Below are 20134 nucleotides of genomic sequence, written 5' to 3'. Positions count from 1 at the left end.
CTGGGAGGTGGCGCTTTCCAGAGAGCATCAGCTGTGGTAGTATGGGGAGGAACAGGTGGTGGGCGGGGCCCTAGAACTCCCAAGAGTATATGCCCTTTGTCTTCAGTTACCAGGGTGGGTAGGGTAGGACCATTGGGTTGGGGCAGGGCTAGGTGTGTCTGAGCTCGGGAGTCTCCTTGGGCGGGTTTTGCTGCAGCTGCTGCGGGGGATGGGGGTGAGGCTCCCAGGTCAATGGAGTTATGATCCTAGAAGGATTATGGATGTCTCTACTGTGTTGTGCAGGTTGTCAGAAAAGTGGGGGAAAGCCGGCAGTCACAGGCCTCACGCAGCTCCCACAGAATCCAAAGGGCTGGTCTCACTCCCACTGTACCCCAACCCCCACCCCACCAACAGCACTGAGTCTGTTTCCAGACAGTGAGTGAGCAGGGCTGAGAACTTGCCCCAGGCTACCCACCTCCCAGATGTGAAAGCAAGTATGGCTTTCCTTCTTCCCCCACCTGTGGAGTCTGCACACCAGATTCATGCCCCACCCCCCACCAAGTTCTGGCCAGAAGACTTCTCGATCAGTTCAAAATGTTTTTTTGTTGTTTGTTTGTTTGTTTGTTTGTTTTTGAGATGGAGTTTTGCTCAGTCGCCCGGGCTGGAGTGCAGTGGCATGATCCTGGCTCACTGCAACCTCCGCTTCCCCGGTTCAAGTGATTCTCCTGCCTCAACCTCCCGAGTAGCTGGGATTACAGGCATGCGCCACCACGCCTGGCTAATTTTTGTATTTTTAGTAGAGACGAGGTTTCACCATGTTGGCCAGGCTGGTCTCGAACTCCTGACGTCAGGTGATCCACCCTCCTCACCCTCCCAAAGTGCTAGGATTACAGGCGTGAGCCACTGCCCCCAGCCTCAGTTCAAATTGTTACAAAGTTCGGCTGGAGATTTCTTTCTCCCTGTGACCTTTTCCAAGCGCCTCTGGCCGCCCTACCAAAGGACCCCTGTAAGGCCAGGCAGAAATGGTTTGCTAGGGGACCCAGTGAGCTCACAGGACTTTTCCCGCTCTTTCCTCTACTCCTGTATTTTGCTCAGTATCTAAATTGACTCAGCTCCAGATAAGGTCAGAATCTTCTCCCGTAACCTAGGCCTTCAGTTTCCCCAGTGGGGGTGTGTGTTCAGGGGCAGACGATCTCCCTTTCCCACTTCCACAATTTGGGCACTCACAGTATTTGGTGTGCCTCCTGGATCCTGCAGGAGCAGTCTGCTTCCTTCAGAGGGTCTGTGGGTCCTCTTGGGTTTCCTGATTTATTCCTGCAGTCGTTCTGGAGCAAAAATTCATGATGCGAGCCTCCACATGCTGCTCTGTTCGTCCAAGTTGGAGCTGCAATCTAGTCTTGCCTCCCGTCTGCCATGATCCACCTTCTTCTTCTTCTTTGTTTGGAACACTTCATGGATTTGTGCATTATCGTTGTGCAGGGACCATGCTAATCTCCTCTGCATCATTCTAATCCCAGTACATGTGCTGCTGAAGCGAGCACACGCACTTAGGTTCTGATGGCCTGTAGAGGCAGGAGACAGAGCCTTGGGCCTAAGTAAGGCAGGAGGTTGGAACTGAAACATCTGTAGGAAGTTGGGAGTTTCAAAGGACTACACATTCAATAAGGTTGAACTAGACAAAAATTCATTCACTAGCATAGGAAGACAACCTGGGCTGTAACAAGGTAGAAAACAGGGTCTCCCTCTGAGGCCTGCTTTCACATGGGTTTGGGATTCAAAATTTATAACTCCTACACTGTCCAGGAACCCTCCACACCAAAAAATGAGTACAAAGTGTATACTCACTTAAGAGTATAACTATTGTTATTCCTACCTAGCAGAAGCAACATAAAACAGCTCTAGAGAGACATATCCCTCACAAGATCCCCACAAGTAAAGCTGCACTGAACACAATTTAAAATAAAAAATTACAAAACACATGAAAAAACACCACACCATAATCAAATGTCTGAAGACACAACACATAGAATTAGACCCCGAAATATGCAGTCTAATACACACTATAAAATTGCTTAAAATGATTAAAGATATAATTGAAAACGTAAGAAAAGAACAAGACATTATTTTATTTTTACAGATTTGAGGATACAAATGCAGCTTTGTTACATGGATATATTGTGTAGTGGTGAAGTTTGGGCTTTAAAGTGTAACCATCACTCAAATCATATACATAGAACCCATTAGGTAATTTTTTTTTTTTTTTTTTTTTTTTTTTTTGAGACAGAGTTTCGCTCTTGGTGCCAAGGCTGGAGTGCAGTGGCGCCATCTTGGCTCACTGCAATCTCTGCCCCTTGGGTTCAAGCGATTCTCCTGTCTCAGCCTCATGAGTAGCTGGGATTACAGGAGTGTGCCACCAAGCCCAGCTAATTTTTCATATTTTTAGTAGAGACGGGGTTTCATCATGTTGGCCAGGCTGGTCTCAAACCGCTGAACTCAAGTGATCCACCTGCCTTGGCCTCCCAAAGTGCTGGGATTACAGGCGTGAGCCACTGTGCCTGACCCATTAGGTAATTTTTTATCCCTTACACCTCTTGCACCTCCCACCTTTCTGGGTCTACAATGTCTATTATTCCACTCCAGTACACTATTTTTAAAAGGCCAGGTAGTATTGAAAAAGAACTCTAGACATGAAAAAAAGTTTCAAATTTAAAAACTCAATGGACTTGTTGAACACAGATTGGGCACAATTAAACAGAAAAGTGGTAACTGGAAAAATAGATATATAGAATGCAACACAGAGAGATTAAGAAATAAAAAATATGAAAAGAGGTAAAGAAACATGCAGGACAAATTTTAAAAGTAATATTCAAAGAACTAATGACTGAGGGTATTCTAGAACTGATTATTTATTTATTTATTTATTTATTTATTTTTTGAGACGGAGTCTTGCTCTGTCACCAGGCTGGAGTGCAGTGGCGCGATCTGAGCTCACTGCAATCTCCACCTCCTGGGTTCAAGCAATTCTCCTGCCTCAGCCTCCCGAGTAGCTGGGATTACAGGCACGCGCCACCATGCCTGGCTAATTTTTTGTATTTTTTCAGTAGAGACGGGGTTTCACCATATTGGCCAGGCTGGTCTCGAACTCCTGACCTCGTGATTCGCCCACCTCGGCCTCCCAAAGTGCTGGGATTACAGGCATGAGCCACCGCGCCCGGCCAGAACTGATTATTTAAAAATGTGAATTCTCGGGCCGGGCGCGGTGGCTCACGCCTGTAATCCCAGCACTTTGGGAGGCCGAGGCAGGTGGATCACCAGGTCAGCAGTTCAAGACCAGCCTGGCCAAGATAGTGAAACCCCGTCTCTACTAAAAATACAAAAAAATTAGCCACGTGTAGTGGCAGGCACCTGTAATCCCAGCTACTCAGGAGGCTGAGGCAGGAGAATTGCTTGAACCCAGGTGGCAGAGGTTGCCGTGAGCTGAGATCACGCCACTGCACTCCAGCCTGGGTGACAGACTGCGACTCCGTCTCAAGAAAAAAAAAAAAATTAAAATTAAAAAAAATAATAAAAATGTGAATTCTCAAATTCAGAAACTATGAGTCCTGAGCAAGATAAATACAACTAAATTCACATTTAGACCATTTTATTGAATCTTTAGAACATCAAAACAAATGATCCTGGAGATAATACTTAACATTTTCTATGTGCCAGGATTGTTCTAAACACTGTACCCAAGAGATAATGATTTTAATATATTGGTATATTTTCTTCCAGTGTTTTATCGATGCATGTATATGCACAATACAAAAATTCAAAACAAAATCAGAATAATCCTATACATAAAAACTTGTATTCTTTTTTTTTGCTCAACATTTTACCGTAAGCATTTTCCTATGTTATTAAGCAGCAGCAATAGCTGCAACAACGGCATAAATGACAACTAACATTTTAGTGTTGTTGTCAGGAGTATGGGTTTTGAAATCAAACTTTCTGGGTTTGAGTCCCAGTTCACCACTTACTAGCCATGTGGCATTGCACAAGTGACTAATCCTCTCTCTGATTCCATGTCCTCAGTAGTAAAAACCTACATCCTGGGGTTATTGTGAGTTACTATTTACTTTTTTTTTGTTTTTTTTTTTTTTTTTTTTTTGAGACAGAGTTTCGCTTTTGTCACCCAGGCTGGAGTACAATGGTGCAATCTCAGCTCACTGCAACCTCCGCCTGCCAGGTTCAAGCGATTCTCCTGCCTCAGCCTCCCCAGTAGCTGAGGAGTAGGCGCTCACCACCACACGCAGCTAATTTTTGTCTTTTTAGTAGAGACGGGGTTTCACCATGTTGGCCAGGCTGGTCTCGAACTCCTGACCTCAAGTGATCCACCCGCCTCAGCCTCCCAAAGTGCTGGGATTACAGGTGTGAGCCACTGTGCCCCCAGCCTTGTGAGTTCCTGTTTACTAAGCTATTTGCTGGGCACTGTGCTAAACACATGAATAATGCCATTTAATAATAAAAAAAAAAAAACCCAGTGGGTTAGAAACTGCTCTTGGTCCTATTTTTATAGATGAGAAAAGTGGGGCTTAGAAAGACTCTTAGGTGATTTGCCCAAAATCATATGGCCAATGATGGAGCTTTGACTTGAATTCAGATCTATCCCCAAAACCTATGCTCTCGATTGTTGTGCTACACTGTTCTTCCATATCATTTTATTTTATTTTATTTATTTATTTATTTAGAGAGGAATCTCTCTCTGTCACCCAGGCTGGAGTGCAGTGGCACAATCTCGGCTCACTACAACCTCCGCCTCTCGGGATCAAGCAATTCTCCTGCCTCAGCCTCCTGAGTAGCTGGGATTACAGGCATGCGCCACCACGCCCAGCTAATTTTTGTATTTTTTTAGTAGAGATGGGGTTTCACCATGTTGGTCAGGCTGGTCTCGAACTCCTGACCTCGTGATCCGCCTGCCTCGGCCTCCTAAAGTGCTGGGATTACAAGTGTGAGCCACCGCGCCAGCCTCTTCCATATCATTTTAAAGGCTTCATAGTAAGTACAAGTCATAAAGTTCACCACAATATTCCTCAAATGTTGCACATTTAGATCCTTTCCATTTATTTCCTATGACAAATAACCTGGTAAAGCACATCTTTGCCCATAAAATATTGTGTGCACTTCAGATAAACCCTTTTAGGGGAGTTACTCTGAAGTGGACTTACTAAGTAAAAAAAGTATGACATTTTAAGGGTCTTAATATATGTTAGCAAACTGCTTTTCAGAAAGGTTAAAACCATTTACATACTCACTGGCAGTGTATGAGAGCAAAGTTGAGTTTTTTATTTTTTTATTTTTATTTTTTGAGATGGAGTCTCACTCTGTCACCCAGGCTAGAGTGCAGCGGCATGCTCTTGGCTCACTGCAACCTCTGCTTGCCGGATTCAAGCGATTCTCCTGCCTCAGCCTCCCGAGTAGCTGGGACTACAGGCACGCGCCACCATGCCCGGCCAATTTTCTGTATCTTTAGTGAAGACCGGGTTTCACCATGTTGGCCAGGCTGGTCTGGATCTCCTGACCTCGTGATCCACCTGCCTTGGCCTCCCAAAGTGCTGGGATTACAGGCGTGAGCCACTATGCCTGGCATTTCATTTCTATATGTTGGTAATGTTTCAAGTATTCTCTTCTAGCTACTTTGAAATATACAATATATTGTTGCTAACTCTAGTGACCCTACTCTGTCATGGAACATTAGAACATATTTCTTCTAACTGTATGACTGGATCCGTTAACCAACCTTTTTTATCACCCCCCTCCCACCCACACACCCTTTCCAGCCTCTGGTATCTATGATTCTCTTCTCTATTTCTATGAGGTCAACTTTTTTCGTTTCCAACATATGAGTGAGAATATGTAGTATTTTTCTTTCTGTGCCTGGCTTATTTAATATAATGACATCTAGTTAGTTCCATTTATGTTGCTACAAATAACATGATTTCATTCTTTTTTTATAGCTGAATAGTATCCCACTGTGTATATATACCACATTTTCTTCTTCTTTTTTTTTTTTCTTAGAGATGGGATCTTGCGATGTTGCCCAGGCTAGAGTGCAGTGGCACAATCATGTATTCAATATCCCACTTTCAGCATTGGACAGATTTTCCAGACAGAAAAATCAACAAAGAAATGTCAGACTTAATCTGCACTATAAAAAAAGTGAATCTAATAGATATTTACAGAACATTTCATCCAACAGCTGCAAAATACACATTCTTCTCCTAGCACATGGATCATTCTCAAGGACAACCATATGTTAGGTCACAAAGCAAGTCTTAAAACATTTTTAAACATTGAAATAGCATCAAGCATCTTCTCTGACCACAATGGAATAAAACTAGAAATCAATAACGAGAGGGATTTTAGAAACTATACAAACACATGGAAATTAAACAGTATGCTCCTTAATGACAAGTGGGTCAATGAAGAAATTAAAAAGAAAATTGAAAAATTTTTTGAAACAAATGATAATGGAAACACAACATACCAAAACCTATGGGATACAGCAAAAGCAGTAGTGAGAGGGAAGTTTATAGCTATAAGCACCTACATCAAAAAAGAAGAAAAACTTCAAATAAATAATCTAACCATGAATCTTATAGAACTAGAAAACTAAGAGCAAACAAAATCCAAAGTTATTAGAAGAAAATGAATCATATAGATCAGAGCAGAAATAAAATAAAAATGAAGAAAACAATACAAAAGATCAATGAAAGGAAAAGTTGATTTTTTAAAAAGATAAACAAAATTGACAAACCCTTAGCCAGAACAATGAGGGTAAAAACCAAAGAAGACCCAAATAAATAAAATCAGAGATGAAAAGGGAGACATTACAACTGATACTGCAGAAACTCAAAGGATCATTAGTGACTACTATGAGCCAATAAATTGGAAAATCTAGAAGAAACGGATACATTTCTAGACATATATAATCTACCAGGATTGAACCAGGAAGAAATCCAAAACCTGAACAGACGAATAACAAGTAATGAGATCGACGGCATAATAAAAAGTCTCCCAGCAAAGAAAAGCCCAGGACCTAATGGCTTCATTAACGACTTCTACCAAACATTAAAAGAAGAAGTAATACCAGTTCTACTCAAACTACTCCAAAAAAAGAGGAGGAGGGAATACTTCCAGTCTCATTCTACAAGGCTAGTATTACCTTGATAACAAAATTAGACAAAACACATAAAAAAAAAAAAAAGAAAACTACAAGCCAATTTCTTTGATGAATATGGATGCAAACATCCTGAACAAAATACTAGCAAACTGAATTCAACAACACATTAAAAAGGTCATTCATCCTGACCAAGTGGGATTTATCCCTGGGATGCAAGGTTGATTAGACATACACAGATCAATCAATATGATTCATCATATCAACACAATGGAGGATAAAAACCATATGATGTGGGTGGGCATGGTGGTTCACGCCTGTAATCCCAGCACTTTGGGAGGCCGAGGCAGGTGAATCACTTGAGGTCGCAAATTTGAGACCAGCCTGGCCAACATGGTGAAACCCTGTCTCTACTAAAAATACAAAAATTAGGCTGGGCACGGTGGCTCACGCCTGTAATCCCAGCACTTTGGGAGGCCGAGGCGGGCGGATCACGAGGTCAGGAGATCAAGATCACGGTGAAACCCCGTCTCTACTAAAAATACAAAAAATTAGCCGGGCATGGTGGCGGGCACCTGTAGTCCCAGCTACTCAGGAGGCTGAGGCAGGAGAATGGCGTGAACCCGGGAAGCGGAGCTTACAGTGAGCTGAGATCACGCTACTGCACTCCAGCCTAGGCGACAGAGTGAGACTCCATCTCAAAAAAAAAAAAAAAAATTAGCCAGGTGTGGTGGCACACATCTGTAATCCCAGCTACTCAGGAGTCTGAGGCAGGAGAATCACTTGAAGCTGGGAGGCAGAGGTTGCAGTGAGCTGAGATCATGCCACTGCACTCCAAACTGGGCAACAGAGCAAGACTCCATCTCAAAAGAAACAAAAACAAAAACAAAAAAACACCATATGATGATTTCAATTGATGTTGAAAAAGCATTTGATAAAATTCAACATTTCTTCATGATAAAAACCCTAAAAAAACTGGGTATAGAAGGAACATACCTCAACATAATAAAGACGATATATGACAGACCCATGGCTATTATTATACTGAATGGGGAAAAACTGAAAGCCTTTCCTCTAAGATGTGGAACACAACAAGGACGCACACTGTCACCATTGTTGCTCAACATAGTACTGGAAGTCCTAGCTACAGCAATCAAAGAAGAGAAAGATATAAAGGGCATCCAAATTGGAACAGAAGAAATCCAATTATCCTTGTTTGCAGATAATATGATCTTATATTTGGAAAAACCTAAAGACTCCACCAAAAAACCATTAGAACTGATAAATTCAGTAAGGTTGCAGGATACAAAATTAATATGCAAGAATCAGTAGCATTTCTATAAGCCAACAGTGAACAATCTGAAAAAGCAAACAAGAAAGCAATTCCATTTACAATAGCTACAGAAAAAAAAAAAAAAAAAAACCCACCTAGGAATTAACCAAAGACGTGAAAGATCTCTACAATGAAAACTATTGGGCTGGTAAAAAGTAATTGCAGTTTTTGCCATTACTTGTTTTTTGTTTGTTTTTTTGAGACAGAGTCTTGCTCTGTCACCCAGGCTGGAGTGCAGTGGTACGATCTCGGTTCATTGCAATCTCTGCCTCCTGGGTTCAAGCGATTCTGCTGCCTCAGCCTCCCAAGTAGCTGGGATTACAGGTGCATGCCACCATGCCCGGCTAATTTTTGTATTATTAGAGATGGGTTTCACCATGTTGGCCAGGCTGGTCTTAAACTCCTGACATCAAGTGATCCACCTGCCTCGGCCTCCCAAAGTGCTGGGATTACAAGCATGAGCCACTGCGCCCAGCTGCCATTACTTTTAATGGCAAAAATTGCAATTACTTTTGCACCAACCTAATATAAAACATTGATGCAAGAACTTGAAGAAGACACAAAAAAATGAAAAGATATTCCATGTTCATGAACTGGTAGAATAAATGTTGTTAAAATGTCAATACTGGCCGGGCATGGTGGCTCATGCCTGTAATCCCAGCACTTTGGGAGGCTGAGGCAGGTGGATCACCTGAGGTCAGGAGTTCGAGACCAGCCTGACCAATATGATGAAACTCCCGTCTCTACTAAAAATACAAAAATTGGTGGGGCATGGTGGCACATACCTGTAATCTCAGCTACTCAGGAGGCTGAGGCAGGAGAATCACTTGAACCTAGGAGATGGAGGTTGCGATGAGCTGAGATTGCGCCATTGCACTCCAGCCTGGGCAACAAGAGTGAAACTCCATCTAAAAAATAAAAATAAAAATAAAAGTCAATACTATCCAAAGCAATCTACAGATTCAATGCAATCCCTATCTAAATACCATTGACATTCACAGAAATAGAAAAAAAAATCCTAAAATTTTTATGCAACCATAAACTACCCACAATAGCCAAAACCATACCCAGCAAAAAGAACAAAACTGGAGGAATTACATTACCTGACTTCAAATTATACTACAGAGCTATAGTAACCAAAACAGCATGGTACTGGCATAAAAACAGACATGTAAACCAATGGAACAGCATAGAGTACCCAGAAACAAATCCATACATCTACAGCAAACTCATTTTTAACAAAGTTGCCAAGAAAATATGCTGGGGAAAAGACAATCTCTTCAATAAATGGTGCTGGGAAAACTGGATATTCATAAGCAGAAAAAATGAAATTAGGTCCCTATCTGTCACCATCTACAAAAATCAAATCAAAATGGATTGAAGACTTAAATCCAATACCTCAAACCATGAAACTACTACAAGAAAACACTGGGGAAACTCTCCAGGATGTTGGTCTGGGCAAAGATTTCTTGAGTAACCCACAAGCACAGTCCAAAGCAAAATGGACAAGTGATTTAAAAAGCTTCTGCACAGGAAAGGAAACAATCGACAAAGTGAAGAGACAACCCACGGGTGGGAGAAAATATTTGCAAAGTACTCATCTGACAAGGGATTAATAACCAGAACATGTAAGGATTTCAAACAACTCTATAAGAAAAAAAAATCTAATAATCCAATTTAAAAATGGGGCAAATATCTGAATAGACGTTTATCACAAGAAGACATACCAATGGCAAACAGGTTTATGAAAAGGTCATTGATCATCAGAGAAATGCAAATCAAAACTATATTGAGATACTAGCCAGGTACGGTGGCTCACGCCTGTAATCCTAGCACTTTGGGAGGCTGAGGTGGGTGGATCACTTGAGGTCAGGAGTTCGAGACCAGCCTGGCCAACATGGTGAACTTCTTCTCTACTAAAAATACAAAAAACTAGCCGGGTGTGGTGACACATACCTGTAATCCCAGCTACTCGGGAGGCTGAGACAGGAGAATCACTTGAACCCAGGAGGCGGAAGTTGCAGTGAGCCGAGATTGTGCCATTGCACTCCAGCCTGGGGCACAGAGCAAGACTTTGTCTAAAAAAAAAAAAAAAAGAAAGAAAAGAAAACTCCCTAAAAAACCATGATGAGATACCATCTTACCCCAGTTAAACTGGCTTTTATACAAAAGACAGGCAATAACAAATGCTGGTGAGGATGTGGCGAAAAGGGAACCCTTGTACACTGTCGGTGGGAATGTAAATTAGTACAACCACTATGGAGAACAGTTTGGAGATTTCCTCAAAAAACTAAAAATAGAGCTACTATACGATCCAGCAATCCCACTTCTAAAGAAAGAAAATCAGTATATTGAACATATATCTGCATTCCCATGTTTACTGCAGCATTATTTCACAATAGCCAAGATTTGGAAGCAACCTAAATGTTAATCAGCAGATGAACGGATAAATAAAATTTGGTACATATACACAATGGACTACTATCCAGCCATAAAAAGAGTGAGATCTTGTCATTTACGACAACAAAGATGTACTTGGAGGTGATTATGTTAAGTGAAATAAGCCAGGCACAGAAAGACAAACTGCATGTTTTCACTTATTTGCGGGAGCTAAAAATTAAAACAATTGAACTCATGGAGATACAGAGTAGAAGGATGGCCACCAGAGGCTGGTAACGGGGTGGTAGGGGAGTGGAGGGGAAATGGGGATGGTTACTGAATACGAAAAATAGAAAGAATGAATAAGACCTAGTATTTGATAGCACAACAGGGTGACTATAGTCAACAATAATTTAATTGTACATTTAAAAATAACTAAAAGAGTATAATTCGATTGTTTGTAACACAAAGGATAAATGCTTGAGGTGATGGGTACTCTATTTACCCTGATGGGATTATTATGCACTACATGCCTCATCAAAAATATCTCACGTACCCCATAAACATATACACCTACTATGTACGCACACACACAAAATAATGAAAATGAAAAAAAGAAAGCGAAAAGAGAAAAAAGAGGAAGAAAAAATTACTCTGTTTTCAGGCTAGTTTTGTACTGGGGGACTCAATGCTTAGCCAGTTCGTTTACAGCTCTCCCTTGGCGTTCAGTTCCTGCTTACATGGATCCTGACGTCAGCCAGAGGTGAAAACTTAGGTTCTTCTCGGCCCTTTTCTGAGCATGTTTCTGAGCATGAGCGCCTGGCATGCATGTGGCCTTTTTCAACTCTCTGGTATACACAGGAGCTGTTAAAATCCCTTATTTCCCCACATATTTCCTTTCCGATGTTCTTCCTGCCTTCAATCTATTATTTGTTCTGACTGTTATCTCTTTCCCCAGGCTGCTCCAGACAATACTGTGCCTTCAAATACTTTCAGCAAAAGCTACCTACTTCTGAGAATGCTCCAAGTTGGGTGAAATGAGGCAGGTCTTTGCACCAGTTCTTGAGAGAACCACTAGTCAGGTTGAAGCATAAAATCACATTTGGAAATAAGGTCTGCATTGCTCCCTCCAGCACTATAAAGTTATACCAGGAGTGTGGGATGTTACCTTCATGGCTGCTGCTGATCTAAAGCAGGGAGTTGGCAAGCAGGTGATTAAAAACACCACAGCATTCTTTTACTGCAACGTAGCTGCTTCTTTCTTCATTAAACTTTCCCTTGCTTGTTGTAAGTTTTCGACTAAATTCCAGAGTTCTGCAAAAATTGACAGTCTTTGCCAGCTTATTGTTTGATTTTGGAGGGATGGAGCCCTGGGGTTCCGTTTTGCCATTTTCCATGACATCATGAACAAGTATAGTTGTCATAAGCTTTTGATTAGTTTCCAGAGCTCTGATAAAGTTGATTTTGACACTGTTTGCCGGTTTATTTTCTGCTTTTGTGAAGGGATAGACTTTTGGAGTTCCCTACTCTGTCATTTTTGCTAATGTTACTTAAATTCAGGAATCTTTATTAGGGAAAATTGTCCATTTCAGTATTTTACTCCAACAGGGAGTCATTGCTGGAAGAAAACAATGTCTGACCACTCTGGCTTCTACAATGGTCTAGTCATAACTCTCAGATCCAGCAATTTCATTGGCAGAAGCTTTACCTTACAGAAGATGGGCCTTATTAAAACGATAAGCAGTAGCTCCATTGAAACAGGTACAACAATGTCTAAATTTTTTTTTTTTTTTTTTGAGATGGAGTTTCACTCTTGTTGCCCAGGCTGGAGTGCAATGGCTCGATCTTGACTCACTGCAACCTCCGCCTCCTGGGTTCAAGCAATTCTGCTGCCTCAGCCTCCCGAGTAGCTGGGATTACAGACATGCGCCACCACGCCCGGCTAATTTTGTATTTTTAGTAGAGACAGGATTTCACCATGTTGGCCAGGCTGGTTTTGAACTCCTGACCTCAAATGATCCACCCGTCTTGGCCTCCCAAAGTGCTCGGATTACAGGTGTGAGCCACTGTGCCCAGCCAATAATGTCTAAATTTTTAAAAGGTTGATTATTTAGCTTTTATTCTCTTCCTCTTGCTTTCTTTTTTCCCCACTGACACATTTTCTTCCTTGCACTTTTCTGTATTTTTTTTTTTTGAGATGGAGTCTTGCTCTGTTGCCCAGGCTGGAGTGCAATGGCACGATCTTGGCTCCCTGCAACCTCTGCCTCCCGGGCTCAAGCAATTCTCCTGCCTCAGCCTCCTGAGTTGCTGGGATTACAGGCGTGCACCACCATGCCTGGCTAATTTTTGTATTTTTAGTAGAGACGGGTTTCACCATGTTGGCCAGGCTGGTCTCGAACTCCTGACCTCGTGATCTGCCCTCCTCTGCCTCTCAAAGTGCTGGGATTACAGGCGTGAGCCACCGCACCTGGCCTCTGTATTTTTTTAAAAATGTTTTATAGTCAACATGCATTTAAATTTTATAAAAAGACATGTAAATATCTTGTTTTATAAGTGGAATAAAAGAAGATTTGTGAATGTAATAAGAAAGAATTCAAGCTCCTTACTACAGCTTATGAAGAACAGTTAAATTTTTAAATTATCTTTTCCCCTGAAGAAAAATATAAATAGTTGTAGTTTTACTTTATTATACTACAGTATTCTAGAATTGATAGATTACTACTTTTTATCCCTTTCTTTAGTTCACAGTGGTGATGGATACCTGAAGAAATGATTCTGGTGGGCTAGATTAATATTCAGCAAGTGTTCTTCACTTTACAACCTATTGGAATTACAATTAACACAATGCTAATTTAAAAATAAGTTTGTGTTGAGAAGCCAGCAGAACAATATTTTAAAAACTTTTTTTTTTCATGGATCACGGTCAGGTTTAGAATAAGTCAACAAGCATTCAGAGTTTCTCCTTTTCCAGAATATATTCAATAAAATTTCATTTTTTCCCATACACAGACAGAGTCACATAAGCCTAGACACATATTTACTTACTTTTCTTTCTTTCTTTCTTTCTTTCTTTTTTTTTTTTTTTGAGACAGAGTGTCGCTCTGTCTCCCAGGCTGGAGTGCAGTGGCGCAATCTTGACTCACTGCAAGCTCCGCTTTTCTATAATAAAAAAATTATCAAGATTATATCCCGGGCTGGGCATGGTGGTGGCTCTAGAACTGATAGATTACTACTATTACTATAATCCCAGCACTTTGGGGGACCGAAGTGGGAGGATCCCTTGAACTCAGGAGTTCAAGACCAGCCTAGGCAACATAGCAAGACCTCCATCCCTATAAAAATTTTAAAACTAGCCAGCTGTGGTGGCATGCACCTCTAGTCCCAGCTACTCTGGAGGCTGAGGTGGGAGGATCACTGGGGCCCAGGAGGTAAAGGCTGCAGTGAGCTGCAATGACATAACTGCACTCCAACCTGGGTGACAGAATGAGACTCTGCCTCAGGAAAAAAAAAAAAAGAATTATTTCTCCATACATTGGTCAGCATGATTTTCAGAAAATGCAAATCAGATCATGTTACTATCCTGCTTCAAACCCTCCAATGAGAAATATATCTTGTTCATGGATTGGAAGATTCAGCAGAGTAAGATGTCAATTCTCATCAAATTGATATAGCGGGGATCCTATCAAGATCCGCACAAGAGGCTGGGTGCAGTGGCTCACTCCTGTAATCCCAGCACTTTGGGAGGCCGAGGCAGGTGGATTACCCGAGGTTGTGAGTTCGAGACCAGCCTGGACAACATGGTGAAACTCCATCTCTACTAAAATACAAAAATTAGCTGGGCATGGTAGTGTGCACCTGTAATCCCAGCTACTTGGAAGGCTGAGGCAGGGGAATCACTTGAACCCGGGAGGCGGAGGTTGCGGTGAGCCGAGATTGTGCCACTGCACTTCAGCCTGGGCTACAGAGGGAGACTCTGTCTTAAAAAAAATCCTCACAAGATACTTTATTTTATTTTTATTTTTGTTTATTATTTATTTTTATTTATTTATTTATTTTGAGATGGAGTCTCGCTCTGTCACCTAGGCTGGAGTGCAATGGCTCACTCGGCTCACTGCAAGCTCCGACTCCTGGGTTTACGCCATTCTCCTGCCTCAGCCTCCCGAGTAGCTGAGACTACAGTCGCCTGCCACCATGCCCGGCTAATTTTTTTTTTTTTTTTTTTTTGTATTTTTAGTAGAGACAGAGTTTCACCATGTTAGCCAGGATGATCTCGATCTCCTGACCTCATGATCCGCCTGCCTTGGCCTCCCAAAGTGCTGGGTTTACAGGCGTGAGCCACCACGCCCTGCCTATTTTTATTTTTTTGAGACGGATTTTTGCTCTTGTTGCCCAGGCTGAAGTGCAATGGTGCAATCTCGGCTCATTGCAACCTCCACCTCCCATGTTCAAGAGATTCTCCTGCCTCAGCCTCCTGAATAGCTGGGATTACAGGCATGCACCACAACTCCCGGCTAATTTTTGTATTTTTAGTAGAGATGGGGTTTCTCCATGTTGGTCAGGCTGGTCTCGAACTCCCGACCTCAGGTGATCCACCCGCCTCAACCTCCCAAAGTGCTGGGATTACAGGCATGAGCCACCGCACCCGGCCAAGATATTTTATTAATACAGACAAGATCGTTCTAAAAATCATAAGGAAAGGCAAAGGAATTAGAATAGCAAAAACAATTTTGCAAAGGAAGAGAAAAGTGGGAGGAATCAATATACTTAATTTCAAGACATTAGAGAACTACAGTAATCAAGACTCTGTGGTAGTAGTGGAAGGGCAGACAGACAGATAAGAAGAACAGAATGGACAACCCAGAAGCAGACCCACATAAATATGTCCAACTGATTTTGACGAAGGCACAAAAGAACTCAAATGGTACTGGAGCAATTGGACAAAATGGCAAAAATGAACCTTGACTTAGACCTCACACCTTATACAAAAATTAACTCAAAGTGGATCACAGACTCAAATTTATAATATAAAAGTATAAATTTAGGCCGGGCACAGTGGCTCACTCCTGTAATCCCAGCACTTTGGGAGGCCAAGGCGGGTGGATCACCTGAGGTCAGGAGTTCAAGACCAGCCTGATCAATATGATGAAACCCTGTCTCTACTAAAAATACAAAAATTAGTCGGGCATGGTGGCATGTGCCTGTAATCCCAGCTACTCGGGAGGCTGAGACAGGAGAATTGCTTGAACCCAGGAGGTGGAGGTTGCAATGAGCCAAGATCACACCATTGCACTCCAGCCTGGGCAACAAGAGCAAAACTCCATCTTAAAAAAAAAAAAAAAAAGTATAAAACTTTTAGGAAAAAATACAAGAAAGTGTTCAAGATCTAGGGTTAGGCAAAGAGTTCTCAGATATGACATGATCCATAAAAGGAAAAATTGATTAATTGGGCCTCATGAAGATTTAAAACTTTTGCTCTTTGATAGAGCCTGCTAAGAGGATGAAAAGACAAACTACGGACTAGGAGAAAATATTTCCAAACGATATAACTGTCAAAAAATTTAGAATATATATATATATATCTCGAAACTCAACAGCAAAAAAAAATCCATTTAGAAAATTGGCAAAAGACGTGAACAGAAATGTACCAACCAAAGAAGATAGACAGATGGGCTGAGCGCGGTGGCTCACGTCTGTAATCCCAGCACTTTGAGAGGCCAAGGTGGTCAGATCACGAGGTCAGGAGTTCAAGACCAGCCTGGCCAACATTGGGAAACCCCATCTCTACTAAAAATACAAAAAAATTAGCCGGGCGTGGTGGTGGGCACCTGTAATCCCAGCTACTCAGGAGGCTGAGGCAGGAGAATCGCTTGAACCTGGGAGGCAGAGGTTGCAGTGAGCTGAGATCACGCCATTGCACTCCAGCCTGGGCGACAGAGCGAGACTCCATTTCAACAAAACAAAACCAAAAAACAAAAAAAGAAGATAGATTGCAAATAAACAGATGAAAAGATGTGCAACATCATCAGCCATTAGGAAAATGCAAATTTTTAAAAGATGTCCACAAGATATCACTACATACCTATCAGAATGGCTTAAAATAAAAAACAGTGAATGCATCAAATGTTGGCGATGATGCAAAGAAACTTGAAAGGAGCATAAAATGGTACAGACACTCCAGAAAACTGCTTGGCAGTTTATTAAAAAACTAACCATGCTATTACTATATAACCCAGAAATCACACACTTGGGAATTTATACCAAAGAAATGAAATTGATGTGCACACAAAAACCTGTACACAAATGCTCATCGCAACTTTATTCATAACAACCAAAGACGAGAAACAACTCAAATGTCCATAAGAGGTGAATGGTTAAATAAAACTACTCAGGCATAAGGCTAGGTGTAATGGCTCACGCCTGTAATCCCAGCACTTTGGGAGGCCAAGGAGGGTGGATCACTTGAGGTCAGGAGTTCGAGACCAGCCTGGCCAACATGGCAAAACCCCATCTCTACCAAAAGTTAAAAAAAATTAGCCAGGCATGGTGGCACACACCTGTAGTCCCAGCTACTTGGGAGGCTGAGGTGGGAAGATCGCTTGAGCCTGGGAGGCAGAGGTTACAGTGAGCCAAGATCGTGCCACTGCACTCCAGCCTGGGCAACAGAGCGAGACTCTGTCTCAAAATAAATACATAAATAAATAAATAAAAGAAGAGTCTATTCCTGTCTCTGCCCCTATTCCTGTCTCTGCCCTATAATCTGATCAGTTTCTGTCTAAGCAAACTTTCTTTTTTTTTTTTTTTTTTTTTGAGACGGAGTCTCACTCTGTCACCCAGGCTGGAGTACAGTGGCATGATTTCAGTTCACTGCAACCTCCGCCTCCCTGGGTTCAGCAATTCTCCTGCCTCAGCCTCCCAAGTGGCTGGGATTACAGGCCACGTTACCATGCCCGGCTAATTTTTGTATTTTTAGTAGAAATGGGGTTTTGCCTTATTGGCCAGGCTGGTCTCGAACTCCTCACCTTGTGATCTGCCCGCCTCAGCCTTCAAAGTGCTGGGATTACAGGCATGTGCCACTGCGCTCAGCCTGTCTAAGCAAACCTAACTTTAGCTTCTGTTGCTTGACCTGGAGTTACAGTTCAATCTCACAACTCAAGGCTATACTATAGGGAAGCAACTTTCCTAGGAAAATGATCCAAATAAGTGAGGCATTCTGGGAACAAATAACAGAAAGAGATAAGGATAAAGTTGATGTCAGACCCTAGAAATTGGGACTGTTTGTGAGACTTTCAATATAGGCCTGTCATTTTGGTCTTTTGTTCTGGCAGAAGCAGCACTTTCTTAATCATAGTAAAATAGAAATGAAATGCTTATCTGCTACTCATTTCTCTAGGAAACATGACAGATTTGCTCCTTATTTTTACCAGTCATTTGTGCAATTTCTTCTATTTTTATTAGTGGGTCATAAACTATTAGTAACTATCAATCTAAAAATTCTTTTAGTCTTTTCTCACTAGAATAATGAAACAAATTACTAGAGAATCAGAACTATCCTGGTTTATAGCTGCTGTGGATTTATTTAATCCCAAAAAAAAAAAAAAAAGATAGGGATCAACTGAAATCTGGTAGAAGTTCAGAGTTTACATAACACAAGTGTGTATCTAAGAGCTTTTGATTCTTTACATGGGCTGGACTTTAAAAACTGCAGTATATGTTAAAAAAAAAGTACACAGACACTAAGTTTTGTTTATGGTCACATCACCTTGCTTGACCATGAACTTTGTGTCATGTATGCAGTGGAAATTGGAGAAGCTGCCCTTTTCGTAGCCTGTGCCTTTGCCCTGGCAACACTGGTAACAACTCTGAGTGTACTGAGTGTATTATTCAGGTAAACAGAATTAAGATGCTTTATTTGGACCTTCTGTAAATATCAGCATCATTTTTACTCTATTCTCCCCCATTCTTATTTTTAATTCTCATACCCCCAAATGAGTTCTGGCTGACAGTATTTTACTTCTGCTGAGGATGATCTTTTATTTCCCTTATCTCTTTTATTTAGGAGAAATTTTAATTTTTAGAGTTTAAATTTAAAAATTAAAATTTTAATTTTAATTTTTAGAAGATATTATATATTTCAGTAAATATTCTTCCATGTATAAAACCCACCAACTATAACATTGCTTGATTTGTCACTTCTGCAATAATTTTTCTTTAGTTTAATAAGGTGCTTCTTTCTAGGAGCTCCTTGGTAGAATTAAAATAACTGTCTTTTTTTTTTTTTTTTTTTTTTTTTTTTTTTGAGACAGTGTCTAGCTCTGTTGCTATTGCCCAGGCAGGAGTGCAGTGGCACGATCTCGGCTCACTGCAACCTCTGCCTCCCGAGTTCAAGGATCCTCCTGCCTCAGCCCCACAGTAGCTGGGATTACAGGTATGCGCCACCACACCCGGCTAATTTTTGTATTTTTCGTAGAGACAGGTTTTCGCCATGTTGGACAGGCTGGTCTCAAACTCCTGACGTCAGGTGATCCACCTGCCTGGGCCTCCCAAAGTGCTGGGATTACAGGCGTGAGTCACCACACCTGGCCCAATAACTCATTTTATCCCTATTGAAACACTAGAAAAATTCTACATGGTACAAGAACATTGAGTGAACCTGGTCATTTTCATCATTTTTCAAAGAATTGCCTAGCCTATGTCTGGAGAAGGAATTCTAGGTTTATTTGCCTTTTCTTTGTTTTCCCACAGTTCAATTCTATCTTCTTACTTTTTGAATGAACAATTGAATATGCATGGTAAGATCGTAAGTGCATCTTAAGTGTCCTGGGCTCTATGTAATGATGATCTATGGCCAACAGGGGTAACAGATTTCTACCTTGTCACAGATGGCTGAGGAATGGAAAAATCCAGGTACTAATTGAACTAAATAGGACATAATTTTTATTTTAAAATGATATTTTTTCTATTTGAAAAAGTAATTACATTTATTGCCAAGTGTTAACAAAATACATGATTCAGCAATTGGTTTACTGGCAGTGAAAAAAGCTACAATATTGGAGCTCTACCTACTTAATTTTTAATTTTTATTTTTTAAATTTTACTTTTATTATTTTAAATTTTTAATTGACACATAATAATTGTACATATTTACAGGGTACAGGGTGATATTTTGATACATGTATACAATGTGTAATGATCAAATCAGGGTACTTAACATATCTATCACCTCAAACATTTACCATTTCTTTGTGTTGTGAACATTCAAAACCCTCTCTTGTAGCTACTTGAAA

At 41.2% G+C, this 20134-nt stretch overlaps 1 non-coding gene and 1 pseudogene across 1 annotated transcript; one reads left to right on the top strand and one right to left on the bottom strand.

The window, feature by feature from the left end:
* LOC129024153 (NANOG neighbor homeobox-like) overlaps positions 1 to 20134 on the top strand; it is a 40501-nt pseudogene that overhangs the window by 17955 nt on the left and 2412 nt on the right.
* LOC129025521 (U6 spliceosomal RNA) lies at positions 1414 to 1520 on the bottom strand. The gene has a single exon (XR_008497274.1). It is a non-coding gene; the product is annotated as a U6 spliceosomal RNA (small nuclear RNA).

Source organism: Pongo pygmaeus, chromosome X, assembly GCF_028885625.2.
Source record: "Pongo pygmaeus isolate AG05252 chromosome X, NHGRI_mPonPyg2-v2.0_pri, whole genome shotgun sequence".
Lineage (NCBI taxonomy): Eukaryota > Metazoa > Chordata > Mammalia > Primates > Hominidae > Pongo > Pongo pygmaeus.
The sequence above is the reverse complement of the archived record's forward strand: the minus strand, read 5'-3'. Positions and strand labels throughout refer to the sequence as shown.